Here is a 14712-nt window from a genome sequence, read left to right on the forward strand (position 1 = left end):
TATACAAACAGCACTTACCATATTTACATTAATGCAGGAACATCACAGCGACCTATACTCTGGACAAGAAAGAATATGGAGAAACCAATTGGTTCCCAATAGAAAAGGGTGTGAGACAGGGGTGTATTTTATCACCCTATTTGTTTAATCTGTATGCAGAACATATCACACGGAAAGCGGAACTGAACCAAGATGAAGGAGGTGTGAAAATTGGAGGGAGAAATATCAATAATATGCAGACGATACCATACTACTAGCAGAAACCAGTAATGATTTGAAACGAAAGCTGATGAAAGTTAAAGAGGAAAGCACAAAAGCAGGACTACAGCTGAATGTCAAAAAGACTAAGGTAATGACAACAGAAGATTTATGTAACTTTAAAGTTGACAATGAGGACATTGAACTTATCAAAGATTATCAATACCTTGGCACAGTCATTAACCAAAAGGAGACAATAGTCAAGAAATCAGAAGAAGGCTAGGACTGGGGAGGACAGCTATGAGAGAACTAGAAAAGGTCCTCAAATGACTGAACACCAAAGTCAGGATAATTCAGACCATGGTATTCCCGATCTCTATGTATGGACGTGAAAGTTGGACAGTGAAAAAGGCGGATAAGAGAAAAATCAACTCATTTGAAATGTGGTGTTGGAGGAGAGCTTTGTGCATACCACAGACTGCGGAAAAAGACAAATAATAGGGTGTTAGAACAAATTAAACCAGAACTGTCACTAGAAGCTAAAATGATGTAACTGAGGTTATCATACTTTGGAAACATCATGAGAAGACCTGATTCACTAGAAAAGATAATAATGCTGGGAAAAACAGAGAAAAGAGGAAGGCGAAACAAGAGATGGATTGATTCCATAAATAATAATAATAATAAAATTTTATTTTTAGGCCGCCTATCTGGCCGAATGAACGGCCACTCTAGGCGGCGTACATAATTAAAAATACAACATATAATACAGTTTTAACATATAAAACAATTATAATCCACCAACCTACATCTATACACTGTAAACTAAAATTATCTAGGAGACTTGTATGCCCGCTGAAACAACCAAGTTTTCAATCCTTGGCGGAAACCTACCAGGGAGGGGGTATGGCGAAGGTCATATGTCAGAGAGTTCCAGAGGGTGGGGGCCACAACTGAGAATGACCTCTCTCTGGTCCGCAACAGCCTAGCTGTCTTAACTGGTGGGACCGAGAGAAGGTCTTGTGAGGCAGATCTCGTCAGGCGGCATATTTGGTGATGCTGGAGGCGCTCCTTTAGATAAACTGGACCGACACCATATAGGGCTTTAAAGGTTAACACCAACACCTTGAATTGGGCTCGGTACACAACTGGTAGCCAGTGCAGATCTTCCAGCACTGGGGTGATATGATCCCGGCGGCGGCTGTTTTTAATCAACCGTGCCGCCGCATTCTGTACCAGTTGTAATTTCCGGACCGTCTTCAAGGGTAGCCCCACGTAGAGCGCATTACAGTAGTCTAAGCGAGAGGAGACCAGGGCATGCACCACCCGTGGGAGCAGATGGACCGGAAGGTAGGGTCGCAGCCTCTGTATCAGACGTAATTGATACCAAGCTGCCCGGCTCACCGCTGACACCTGAGCCTCCATGGACAGCTGGGAGTCAAGAATGACCCCGAGGCTGCGAATCAATCTAACCCCGTTCAGCATCAGGCCAATATCTCCTATCCTTCTCTTATCTCCCACAAGCAGTACCTCGGTCTTGTCAGGGTTCAGTTTCAGCCTGTTTCCTCCCATCCATTCACTTACAGACTCCAGGCACTTGGAAATAGTCTCCACAGCCAACTCCGGTGAGAACTTAAATGAGAGATAGAGCTGAGTGTCATCCGCATATTGGTGACACTGCACCCCAAATCTCCTGATGATAGCTCCCAGCGGCTTTACATAGATGTTAAACAGCATGGGAGAGAGGATAGAACCCTGTGGCACACCACAATTGAGAGGCCAAGGGTCTGAAACCTCATCTCCCAATGCCACCCTCTGGTGCCTGTCAGAGAGATAGGAACGGAACCACCGTAAAACAGTGCCCCCAATTCCCATTCCCTCCAGGCGATCCAGGACGATACCGTGGTCAACGGTATCAAAAGCCGCTGAGAGATCCAGGAGGACGAGGAAGGAGTGTTCTCCCCTATCCAACGCCCTCCTTAAATCATCCACCAGAGCGACCGAGGCTGTTTCAGTTCCATATCCAGTCCTGAAGCCCGATTGGAATGGATCTAAGTAATCTGTTTCCTCCAAGTGTGTCTGTAGCTGTTTGGCCACCACACGTTCGTTCACCTTGCCCAAGAATGGTAAATTGGAGACTGGGCGAAAGTTGTTTAAAAGGAAGCCACAGACCCGAATTTACAAGATCTGAACAGTTCATGACAGATGCTCTTGGAGGTCACTGATTCATAGGGTCGCCATAAGTTGTAGTCAACTTGGAGGCACATAACAACAACAACAAGATATTTAGGGGAACATCTCTGTGCCAACATTTGAGATCAGTGTGCAGTCTTAATTTGTTCTATTTTATATGTAATCTAGACTAACTTACATGAGAAGCAGAGATGGGTGGTAGCTTCAGTATTCTGAAATGCCCTTCCATAGGGCATTTGCTTAAACCATTACAGTAGCAGGTGAAGAAAGCCATTTTTATTACTTTAGCCTGCAATCCAATAAGTGACCTGGATTGCAGCCCTAATGTTTTAGTTTTTATATTATTTTAACACATATGCACATTCACACACATATATGCTGTTTTGTTTTTTTTAAAAAGAGGTGTCTTATCTTTATAAAAGTGCTGTGAGGGCCAGCATAAAATGACTGCCATGGGCAGCAAAAAAAAAGAGGTGCTGGTACCCTGTACCAGTGAGCACTGTTTCAATTTACAAAAAAATACATAGAATTTGATCCAGAATAGAGAAATTTGATTCAGTTTGGATTTACAGGCAAAAACACCTAATTTGCACTTTGTGAAATAATATGGATACCAAAACACAGCCATTCTTTGAAATTCGCACTTCTCTGATTTTTGCAGCACAGTCCTCCAGTTATATAATATGTTCAAATCTGCAAAGTGTGCATAAAAATGCATATATTCATGAAAATAACATTCAAAAGTGCATTAGATTCCAGAAAAGTGCTTTGCAAAAATGTATGTACACTAGGAAGAATTGCATACACAAATATGTATATTAGGAGAAATGTGCACTAAAATGCTGATGAATTGTCATGAGGTGTTTTTTAAAAAATCCCAAACAGATGTGGAAATGTGGAAAACTGAAGACTGGAAAAATGAGTCACTGAGAGAAACGAAGATTGACAGATTCACTCATCCCAGACGTAGTAATGCTCAGAGTAAGACTCATTGATTTCAATAGGCCTGTTCTAAGCATGAGTTCCTATAGATTTTTATAGATCAGGGTTTTTTAGGCCTATATATTTGGGTTTTTGAGTGAATGCTGTGTGTGCCATTCCTTCAAGTCACTTCTCCCCCCTACTCCCCAGGATAAGTCCCCCCCTCCAGTACACATAGAGAGACACGCAGAGAGAAACAGAAAAAGGGAATGTGCATGGGTACAATCCAGACCCTGTAGAATTCATCCGAGCCTTAAAAAGTAAAGTAGAAAGAGGAAGTGGAAAACTGTTCCAACGTCCTCATCTCTTACTTAAAAAGTACATAGAGCTTAAGAACAAGGCAACCACCCTCACCGCCTCATGACCAAGAGGCCAGTGGGAGCTCAGAGGCTTCAGAGGCCACTGGTACCACACTGGTGACCTCTGCTCTGTTTAGAACTAAGTCCCACTTAGTTTAATGGAGCTTCCTACCAGGTAAATTGATATCGGATTGCAGCAGATGTCTGGATCCAATTTATGATGCATAGTACAACCACCATCATTTTCTATAATTCATTTTTAAAAGTGCTTATTACACAAGGCAGCCTGCAGGGGGTTGGATCCTGCATTGGCAGGAGGTTGGACTGATTGACTTTGAGGTACCTTCCAACTTTAAAAAAAACACCTATCCTCTAACCACAACAATTATTAATAATTTACATCAAGATTTCATTTTCCTTGTCTTCCAAATTTAACTAATCCTTCGTATACATGCTCACTGAAACCCAACCGGGCTCAAATCTTGACACTTTGCTGAGACACTTCGTACTCCTTTGGCGAAACTACAAACTTTTCAGAATGTCTGCTCGTTTTACAAGAGGTGCAACATGAGTATGCATCTATCGTGTCACCTATGCCTCCTGCCTCTGTATACTATAAAGGCACATATTGTAGTAGAGAGAAGAAGCCAAGAATACAGTCATGACAGAAGGGGGAATGGCAAAATGGATACCCCTTCTGGGAATGTCACTGTCCATGAGGTAGACAGCAAAATGGCTTGGATCCACCTTCCATTCTCTTCACCTAATCTGTGCCAACCATTAACTCAGTACTTGGCTCTTATTCATGAGAGCTGTTCAGTTTGCTTTGCTATTCATGTCTGTGTGCCATGACTCTCTCCTGGGTTAACTCCAGTGTAAATCAGTTCTAAGCATGTTTGTATCTATTTAATAATTGCTATACCATATATACACTCGTGCTGTTTGGTGTCCAGCCCTCCATCATCTTAGCAGACTAATTGCTGCCTTCCAGACAGAATTCAAGGTGCTGGTTATGATCTAGAAAGACCATCCTAGTTTGACCTAAGTTCTCATCTCCATCCCATCATCATTCTAAATTCTAATTCCAAATCAGTTGTCCAAGTGCCATCACACACACACACACTCACACACAAGAGGTAGGTATCAGAAGATTAGGGGTAACCTGAAATTTGCAGAAGTACAAATAATATAGGAAAAAATCCCTAAGGGGAGGGAATCCCCTTGCAAAGCAGCCCAATCAGAACTGAGCATGCTTAATGCCCATGGAATGCTGATAGAAAATTGAGCGGGTAGAAAACTGAAAAGCAGGTGGGAGGGGAAATGGAGTGGAAGGGCTGGAAAAGAAGGAAGAAACTGATTGATATAAAAAATGGTGCAGAGAACCATCTAATTGTCTGGATAGGGCACTTGTTAGCAGACATTGCACCAGTGGTTGGTCTGGCCAGACACTGGCTGAGGATGCAGAACATAGAAGAACCTGGGGCGTCACTACCGGGGTGCAGGGGGTGCGGATCACACCCAGGTGACACCATGAGGGGGGTGACACCCAGAGCCGCCCCGCCCCGCGCCGTTGCCCTGCAAAGGAGCTGAAAAGCGCTCCGGGTCCTCCTCAGAGGCACGCAGGTGGGTGGGTGAGACCAGGAGCAGCGTTGGCGGGGCGAGGGAGGCGCGCCGGCGTTCTCAGGCCTGCTTCTCTGGCTGGGTGCCCCTCTGGCATGCACCCTCCCAGGGGCATGGACAGGGGTGGCTGACCTCACGTGCACACGCGCGCTCAGCACAAGATTTGGGACTCGCCAAGGGCCCCCTGACACCCAGTCCGGTGCATGCTGAAAGCAGGCGCCCGCTCGCTGGCGGTGAAGCCTGGACAGGCCTTCCACCGTCAACTTGGAGCGCACGTGAGACCAGCCACCCCTGTCCATGCCCCTGGGAAGGCACGCACCGGAGGTCCGCACCCCCCCACACACTCCCACTAGTGACGCAGCTGAGAAGAACCCCTCATTCCTATCCCCTGCACAGAGCTACAATCAGAGTGGTTTAACAATCAATTCCTCCTCCCAAGAAATTCTGTAATTGTAGCTCTGTAAGGGCAATAGGGGTCTCCTAGTGTAACCCCCACAATCTTGTTTTAGTTGGTTCAGTCTGGTGGGTGGGTTTTCATAGCAGAAAAACCCTGTTTGAAGAAGAAAGCAAGTGTGGAGCAGAAAAGTTGGTCCTGGGTGTGGCTGCTAGGGAAGCTATTATTTAGTTGGTCTTTAACCCCTTGATTAAGGGCCTTGCTGAATCTGTGGACTTTCCGGGCCTAGCTGAAGCTGCAGTGGTTCAGAGCAGCAGGATAAAGCTATTCATCTCCTGAAGATTAAGAAAAAGAACTTTTCAGTTGATTGCCAAGATATTTTGCCAAAAACAAGATAAAGGACACATGGACAAGGATCTTTTAAGTATTTGGAAAATGACAACCATATAAAACTGTGTTATATTTAATGTTTTGTTTTCTTTATGGGAAAAAAAGGTTCACAAATTATTCATGGAATCTTTGCAAATTCATTTCATTTTTGGCCCGTAAGAACCTGCAAGAGATTACACTAGCAACTCCCAGCACCCTTAACAAACTACAGTTCCCAGGATTGTTTGGGGGAAAGCCATAACTGTTTAAAGTGGTATGATACTGCTTTAAACGTATTGTGCAGATGCGGCCTTACACACACACACACACACACACACACACACTTCATAAATACTTAGCTGATTCCAAATGGAGCCCAGTGGTGTTCACCCAAAACTATTCCAATATTATGAATAACTAAGGAGGTGGAGAGAAACCTTAATAACTATGTGATACCATGTGTTAGTGAATTGGTTACACTCTTCCAGAGCACACTGAAACCATTTAAATTGTTGTTATCTCTCCATCCCCCTGATCTTGTCAAGAGGTCAAACACACTGGCTTGTAAACATTCTTGATTTGATTCAGTCGCACTGTGGCTTGTTGGTTAAGAAAAGTATCATGTGCAATCATATTAAAACATATATCTTTGGTAGGCCTTTCACATGCTTAAAGAAAATGAGGGAAATGGTGCATTGCGTATTGCAGGGCCTTTGATGCAAGCCCAAGCTTAAAAGCATGTCAAAGAAAAATGTCAACTTTGATTTCTCTATTTAAAGTATACCCTTAAAAAGAAAAAGCATTAAAAATTCAAAATAAGTTTCCAAAGAACAGGTTTTGTGATAAAACACCTGGATGCATTTCCTCTGAATTAAACAAACTTCTAAGTTAGGGTGATCATGTGTCCTACTTTTACAGAGAACAGTCCTCTATTTGAAGGGCTGTCTGATCCAAGAGAAAGACCCTTACCAAAGGAGAGTTGGAGAGGCCTTGAAGCTGTCCATCAGCATTTAGCACCTGAACAGCAAAGGGAGCAGGCAAATGGGTCACCTGGTCACAGTCTTCCCCACAATGTTGAGATGAGTTATATTTCTACTGAAATTATTTCTCATTTTTCCTCCTCCCTCCCATTTCCTTTTTCCTTCTGTGTTGTGTCTTTTCAGATTTATGAACCTGAGAGCAAGGACCATCTTAGAACTGAACTGTATAAGCCGCTTTGAGAGCCTTTTTGGCTAAATGATAGGTATAAATCTGTAGATAAATATATTGATGTAAATTAGCATGTGACATTATATGTAAATCTGTACCCTCTTTTAGGGGGGGCATGGGCCTCAGGGGGTCCATGAACTGGGCACAAAAAAAATCCAATGCAATAAAATTAATTGTATTTACTTATGGGGATCCATAGCTTTCATCGGATTCTCAAAGGTGTCAGTGGCTCAAAAAAGACTAAGAACCGCTGTATTAGGGGGAATTGCTTGTAAAGATTATGCATATTAGGGAAAATTGCATACAAGACTGTGTATATTAGGAGAAATATGCCCTGAAATCCTGACAAATATTCATGAGGGTTTTAAAAATAAAAAGGAAACTGATGTGGAGAACTGGAGAATAGTAAAATGAGAAACTGAGAGAAAGCAGAATTGTCATAAGAACATAAGAAGAGCCTGCTGGATCAGGCCAGTGGCCCATCTAGTCCAGCATCCTGTTCTCACAGTGGCCAACCAGGTGCCCAGGGGAAGCCCGCAAACAGGACCCAAGTGCAAAAACACTCTTCCCTCCTGAGGCTTCCAGCAACTGGTTTTCAGAAGCATGCTGCCTCTGACTAGGGTGGCAGAGCACAGCCATCACGGCTAGTAGCCATTGATAGCCCTGTCCTCCATGAATTTGTCTAATCTTCTTTTAAAGCCGTCGAAGCTGGTGGCCATTACTGCGTCCTGTAGGAGCAAATTCCATAGTTTAACTATGCGCTGAGTAAAGAAGTACTTCCTTTTGTCTGTCCTGAATCTTCCAACATTCAGCTTCTTTGAATGTCCACGAGTTCTAGTATTATGAGAGAGGGAGAAGAACTTTTCTCTATCCACTTTCTCAATGCCATGCATAATTTTATACACTTCTATCATGTCTCCTCTGACCCGCCTTTTCTCTAAACTAAAAAGCCCCAAATGCTGCAACCTTTCCTCGTAAGGGAGTCGCTCCATCCCCTTGAACATTCTGGTTGCCCTCTTCTGAACCTTTTCCAACTCTATAATATCCTTTTTGAGATGAGGCGACCAGAACTGTACACAGTATTCCAAATGTGGCCGCACCATAGATTTATACAACGGCATTATGATATCGGCTGTTTTATTTTCAATACCTTTCCTAATTATCGCCAGCATGGAATTTGCCTTTTTCACAGCTGCCGCACACCAGGTCGACATTTTCATCATGCTGTCCACTACAACCCCGAGGTCTCTCTCCTGGTCGGTCACCGCCAGTTCAGACCCCATGAGCGTATATGTGAAATTCAGATTTTTTGCTCCAATATGCATAATTTTACACTTGTTTATATTGAATTGCATTTGCCATTTTTCCGCCCATTCACTCAGTTTGGAGAGGTCTTTTTGGAGCTCTTTGCAATCCCTTTTTGTTTTAACAACCCTGAACAATTTAGTGTCATTAGCAAACTTGGCCACTTCACTGCTCTCTCCTAATTCTAGGTCATTAATGAACAAGTTGAAAAGTACAGGTCCCAATACCGATCCTTGAGGGACTCCACTTTCTACAGCCCTCCATTGGGAGAACTGTCCGTTTATTCCTACTCTCTGCTTTCTGCTTCTTAACCAATTCCTTGTCCGCAAGAGGACCTCTCCTCTTATTCCATGACTGCTAAGCTTCCTCAGAAGTCTTTGGTGAGGTACCTTGTCAAAAGCTTTTTGAAAGTCTAAGTACACTATGTCCACTGGATCACCTCTATCTATATGCTTGTTGACACTCTCAAAGAATTCTAATAGGTTACTGAGACAGGACTTTCCCTTGCAGAAGCCATGCTGGCTCTGCTTCAGCAAGGCTTGTTCTTCTATGTGCTTAGTTAATCTAGCTTTAATAATACTTTCTACCAGTTTTCCAGGGACAGAAGTCAAGCTAACTGGCCTGTAATTTCCGGGATCCCCTCTGGATCCCTTTTTGAATATTGGTGTTACATTTGCCACTTTCCAGTCCTCAGGCACGGAGGAGGACCCGAGGGACAAGTTACATATTTTAGTTAGCAGATCAGCAATTTCACATCTGAGTTCTTTGAGAACTCTCGGGTGGATGCCATCCAGGCCCAGTGATTTGTCAGTTTTTATATTGTCCATTAAGCTTAGAACTTCCTCTCTCATTACCACTATTTGTCTCAGTTCCTCAGAATCCCTTCCTGCAAATGTTAGTTCAGGTTCAGGGATCTGCCCTATATCTTCCACTGTGAAGACAAATGCAAAGAATTCATTTAGCTTCTCTGCAATCTCCTTATCGTTCTTTAGTACACCTTTGACTCCCTTATCATCCAAGGGTCCAATCGCCTCCCTAGATGGTCTCCTGCTTTGAATGTATTTATAGAATTTTTTGTTGTTGGTTTTTATGTTCTTAGCAATGTGCTCCTCAAATTCTTTTTTAGCATCCCTTATTGTCTTCTTGCATTTCTTTTGCCAGAGTTTGTGTTCCTTTTTATTTTCTTCATTCGGACAAGACTTCCATTTTCTGAAGGAAGACTTTTTGCCTCTAAGAGCTTCCTTGACTTTGCTCGTTAACCATGCTGGCATCTTCTTGGCCCTGGCGGTACCTTTTCTGATCTGCGGTATGCACTCCAGTTGAGCTTCTAATATAGTGTTTTTAAACAACTTCCAAGCATTTTCGAGTGATGTGACCCTCTGGACTTTGTTTTTCAGCTTTCTTTTTACCAATCCCCTCATTTTTGTGAAGTTTCCTCTTTTGAAGTCAAATGTGACCGTGTTGGATTTTCTTGGCAATTGGCCAGTTACATGTATGTTTAATTTAATAGCACTGTGGTCACTGCTCCCAATCGGTTCAACAACACTTACATCTCGCACCAGGTCCCGGTCCCCACTGAGGATTAAGTCCAGGGTTGCCGTCCCTCTGGTTGGTTCCATGACCAACTGGTCTAGGGAATAGTCATTTAGAATATCTAGAAACTTTGCTTCTTTGTCATGACTGGAACACATATGCGGCCAGTCTATGTCCGGGTAGTTGAAGTCACCCATTACTACCACATTTCCTATGCTTCTCAATTTCATATCTCATCTCAAGGTCTCCCTGAGCATTTTGATCAGGGGGACGATAGATCGTTCCCAGTATTAAGTCCCTCCTGGGGCATGGTATCACCACCCACAATGATTCTGTGGAGGAGTCCACCTCTTTTGGGGTTTTGAGCTTGCTGGATTCAATGCCTTCTTTCACGTATAGAGCGACTCCGCCACCAATACGTCCTGCCCTGTCCTTCCGATATAGTTTATATCCAGGGATAACCGTATCCCACTGGTTTACTCCATTCCACCAGGTCTCCGTTATGCTCACTATATCAATACTCTCCTCTAAGACCAAGCACTCCGGTTCTCCCATCTTGGTTCGGAGGCTCCTAGCATTAGCGTACAGGCACTTGTAAGCAGTGTCTCTCTTCAAGTGTCTTTGGCACTTGTGGTTAGGCCTGTGGTAATTTTGCTCTTCTGAATTTATATCCTGTGCCCCTGCTCTCACAATGCCTACTTCTAGGCCTACCCCTTTTAAAATTTCATCATTTCTTTGGTTTTTATCCCAGGGGGGAGGTTTATTCCAAACTGGACCTTCCTCAGCTCCTGTCAGGTTTTCCCCCTCAGTCAGTTTAAAAGCTGCTCTGCTACCTTTTTAATTTTAAGTGCCAGCAGTCTGGTTCCATTCTGGTTCAAGTGGAGCCCGTCCCTTCTGTACAGGCCCGGCTTGTCCCCAAATGTTCCCCAGTGCCTAACAAATCCAAACCCTTCCACCACCATCGTCTCATCCATGCATTGAGACTGCAAAGCTGGGCCTGTCTGGCTGGTCCTGTGCGTGGAACCGGTAGCATTTCAGAGAAAGCCACCTTGGAGGTCCTGGCTTTCAGCATCCTACCTAGCAACCTAAATTTTGCTTCCAATCCATCCATCCTTACTGGCAGGTGAGATTATAAGTGGGGACTTCCTGAGCTCACATGCTAAGCCCCTGTGCTGCACCAACTTTCCAACACAGACAGAGTCATTATGCTCGGTGTTTGATTTCTAAAACGAGAAGTGCCGTGGCTCAGATGAATCCTTCCTAACATTTCTGTGTTTGATCATCCACACAATACTTGGCCCGTGGGACTAACCACTGCAAGAATTTCAGGAGGTATAAGGTAATATTGCCCATCTTCAGGGTAAAAACAGTTTCTTTCGGTCTATATTCTGCTTATGATGCTGTCTCATTTGGAGAGTGTTTTTCTCCAAGGCTTCCACTAGGTCAAGCCCTGGTTATCACATGTACTATCTTGCTTGACAGCTAACCATGACCCAGCATAACAGCTGGAATCATCAATGTGCAATGCCAAGAATGGAGCTCAGAGGAGTGGGCGGAGAGGGAGATCAGGCCTCCTTGGCAGCTGGCTGACATCCCTGAAGCACTCTGCTAACTGAAAACAGAGCTTTGTGTTTTCTGAATTCAGATGAAGACCTTTCTCTTTGCAAAACCTCTCCTTCTAACACAAATGCCTGGTTACTAAACCACCCCCCCCAGCAAAGGAACTAAAAATAAACAAGAAAGAAAGAGAAGGACAAAGATTCCGTGTCCCCTCCCAACCCATGTCAACAAATTCAGAAATGGAGCTGTTCAAATGCTGCATGATTAAAGTAGCCTTAGAGCTAAAGTACCATGGTGATCCAGGAGGCGGGGAAAGCAGGCACCTTGGAGAAGCAAAACAGTGAAATGTTTGCCATGAAAACAGAAGGTTTCAAAATGAAGACGCCTGAACTTTCATTGTGGCCTCCTTCAAACAGTACATGGTGGCACAGCTCTTTTGATATGTGTTTCGATATTGCTACATTGCTTTGGGACAAAGTTTGTTCTCCATAGTTGCATGTATTGGACTATCTCACTTGCCTAAGAAATCTTGCCTAAAAATCTTTTGATTTTTAAAATCTTCAAACAGCTTCTTACTGGGAGTTCACTTCCAGTAGCTCCAAGCAGGGCTGGAAGAAAATGTTCCTGAAGGTGTGTGGAGGTCAGCTGAGGAGGATTCAACTCCTCTCATAAGAAAATAAGAGCCTTGCTGGATCGGGGCAAAGTCCAGCATTCTGTTCTCACAGTTGCCAACTAGATGCCCATAGGATGCCCACAAGGAGGACCTGAGCACAACAGCACTCTCCCCTCCTGTGGTTTCTAGCAACTGGTATTCAGAAGCATCCTGCCTCCTACATTGGTAGTACAGAGCTATCATGACTAGCAGCCTTATCCTCCATGAATTTGTCTAATCCTCTTTTAAAGCCATCCAAGTTGATGGCCATCACTGCCTCTTGTGGAAGCAAATTATGTAATTTAACTATGCTCTCTGTGAAGAAGTCCTTTCATTTGTATTTCCTGAACCTTCCAACATTCAGCATCACTGGATCCCTGAATTCCAGTATTATGAGAGAGGGAGAAAAACCTCTCACCTTTGTGTTCCATTCAGTGTAAAAATTAGAAGCCCCTTGCCCCCTGCGAGCTTGGAAAAGTTACTTTTTTGAACTACAACTCCCATCTGCCCCAGCTAGCATGGCCACTGCTAGTTGTCTACTGGGCCCAATTCAAGGTGTTGGTGTTGACCTTTAAAACCCTATATGGTTTCGGCCCAGTATATCTGAAGGAACGCCTCCAGAATCACCGATTGTGCCGCCTGACGAGATCAGCCTCGCAAGACCTTCTCTCGGTCCCACCGGTGAGAACAGCTAGGCTGGTACGGACCAGAGAGAGGGCATTCTCTGTTGTGGCCCCCACCCTCTGGAACTCTCTCCCTTTCGATCTCAGACATGCTCCCTCCCTGTCCAGCTATCGCCGAGCCTTGAAGACCTGGCTGTTCAGGCAGGCCTACAAGATTGGGACAGATTAACTTATGTTACAATTGAATTAATGAATGGTTTTTTAGCTTAAAATTTGATTATGTTGATGTATATGTATTGTTTTTATTCTTGTTGTTCGTCACCTAGAGTGTCCCTAACCCGGACAGATAGGCGACTGAAAAATAAAATGTATTATTATTATTAGTTCAAAAAAGTAACTTTTCCAAGCTCTATATGTGTGAACAAACATGGATGCCTTTGTCACTTTTAAGATGCTCCTGTAAGTGAGCTACCCACTGGATTGCCTCACATTACTGATCAAAGGGGTACCCCCCCCGGATCTTAATTTCATCTCTTTGCCCAACACTTTTCTTCCCATCATTTATTTGACCACGTTTAGACAGAGTTGCACTGAAGGCCTGTCTTGAAAGCATTTGCTGGTTCAGAATGCAGACACCTCTGTTCCTGAAACCTGATTAAGGGAAGATGCCTTGATATAAATAATGCCAAGGTTTTCCCTGATTTTCTATTATCATGTGCTTCAGGAACACATACCAAAAGATCCTGAACTATTTTGAATATGATGATAAATGAAGGGAACACGATACGTAATTGACTCAAGCTTCCTGTTCTCTCTCTCTCTCTCTCTCATCTAAAACTGATCTGGTAATTCTGACCTGGTGTGGATTTCAGACAAAGCTGATGTACAATAAACAAGAAGGGAAAGTGACCAGGGCATCTGGTTTCCTTCTTTTCATCATGCCATCTTCTCCCCTACAATATGTCCTTGAGGTAGATCCAGCATTTGGGCTAGGCATCATGAGTCATCTGCTAAGGCCCACACTACAGCAGGGGCCCCTCAACAATGCCCAGAGCCACCTGACCCTGATATTCCTCTTAGCTCAGGGATGGGGAACTAGTGGCACTCCAGATGTCCAGCAACTCCCTCTGCCATAGTCATCACACCAAAGACCAGGAATTAATAGAGTTGTAGTCCGGCAATACCTGGAGGGCCACAGGTTTTCCCCACCCTTGTCCTAGCTGGTTCTGTTTGTATACCTACCCTCTCCAAGCAACTGGGCAAGTTACAAAGCGAAGGAGAAGCCATCTCCACTTGCCTTGCCTCACCTTCTGGTTAGTAGGGTAGATTGGGCTTCAGAGGCAGAGCAAAATGGGCAGCAGCAAGCATGGTGAGGGAAAAGAGGAGGGTTTATTGAGGGAGAGCCCCTCCAAGGGCACCTTGCCCAAGGGCCACCCAAAACCTGGAGCCAACACTGCCCCTCAGTTGCACTGACAACTCTCTCACCCATGTGCCATGTCGAGGTAGTGTTCTGATCAGTTGTTGGCCCGCCCCGATGGAATTCCTTCCTACAGAGACTTGCCAAAGTGTAGTTAAGGAGTGCTATAAGACCTTTGCACTTGGAATAGATTTTGGGACTGAGATTATATCCATAAAAGGTTTGAATGTTTGGATTCTGAAATATATATATACAGACATTACATACACACATACAATTCAAGACACAAACACACACACCAGAAATACCATTGCTATATAATTGCAAACTAATGGGATATTTTGTTTTTAACTCTACAG

Source organism: Rhineura floridana, chromosome 4 (assembly GCF_030035675.1).
Source record: "Rhineura floridana isolate rRhiFlo1 chromosome 4, rRhiFlo1.hap2, whole genome shotgun sequence".
NCBI classification, from domain to species: domain Eukaryota; kingdom Metazoa; phylum Chordata; class Lepidosauria; order Squamata; family Rhineuridae; genus Rhineura; species Rhineura floridana.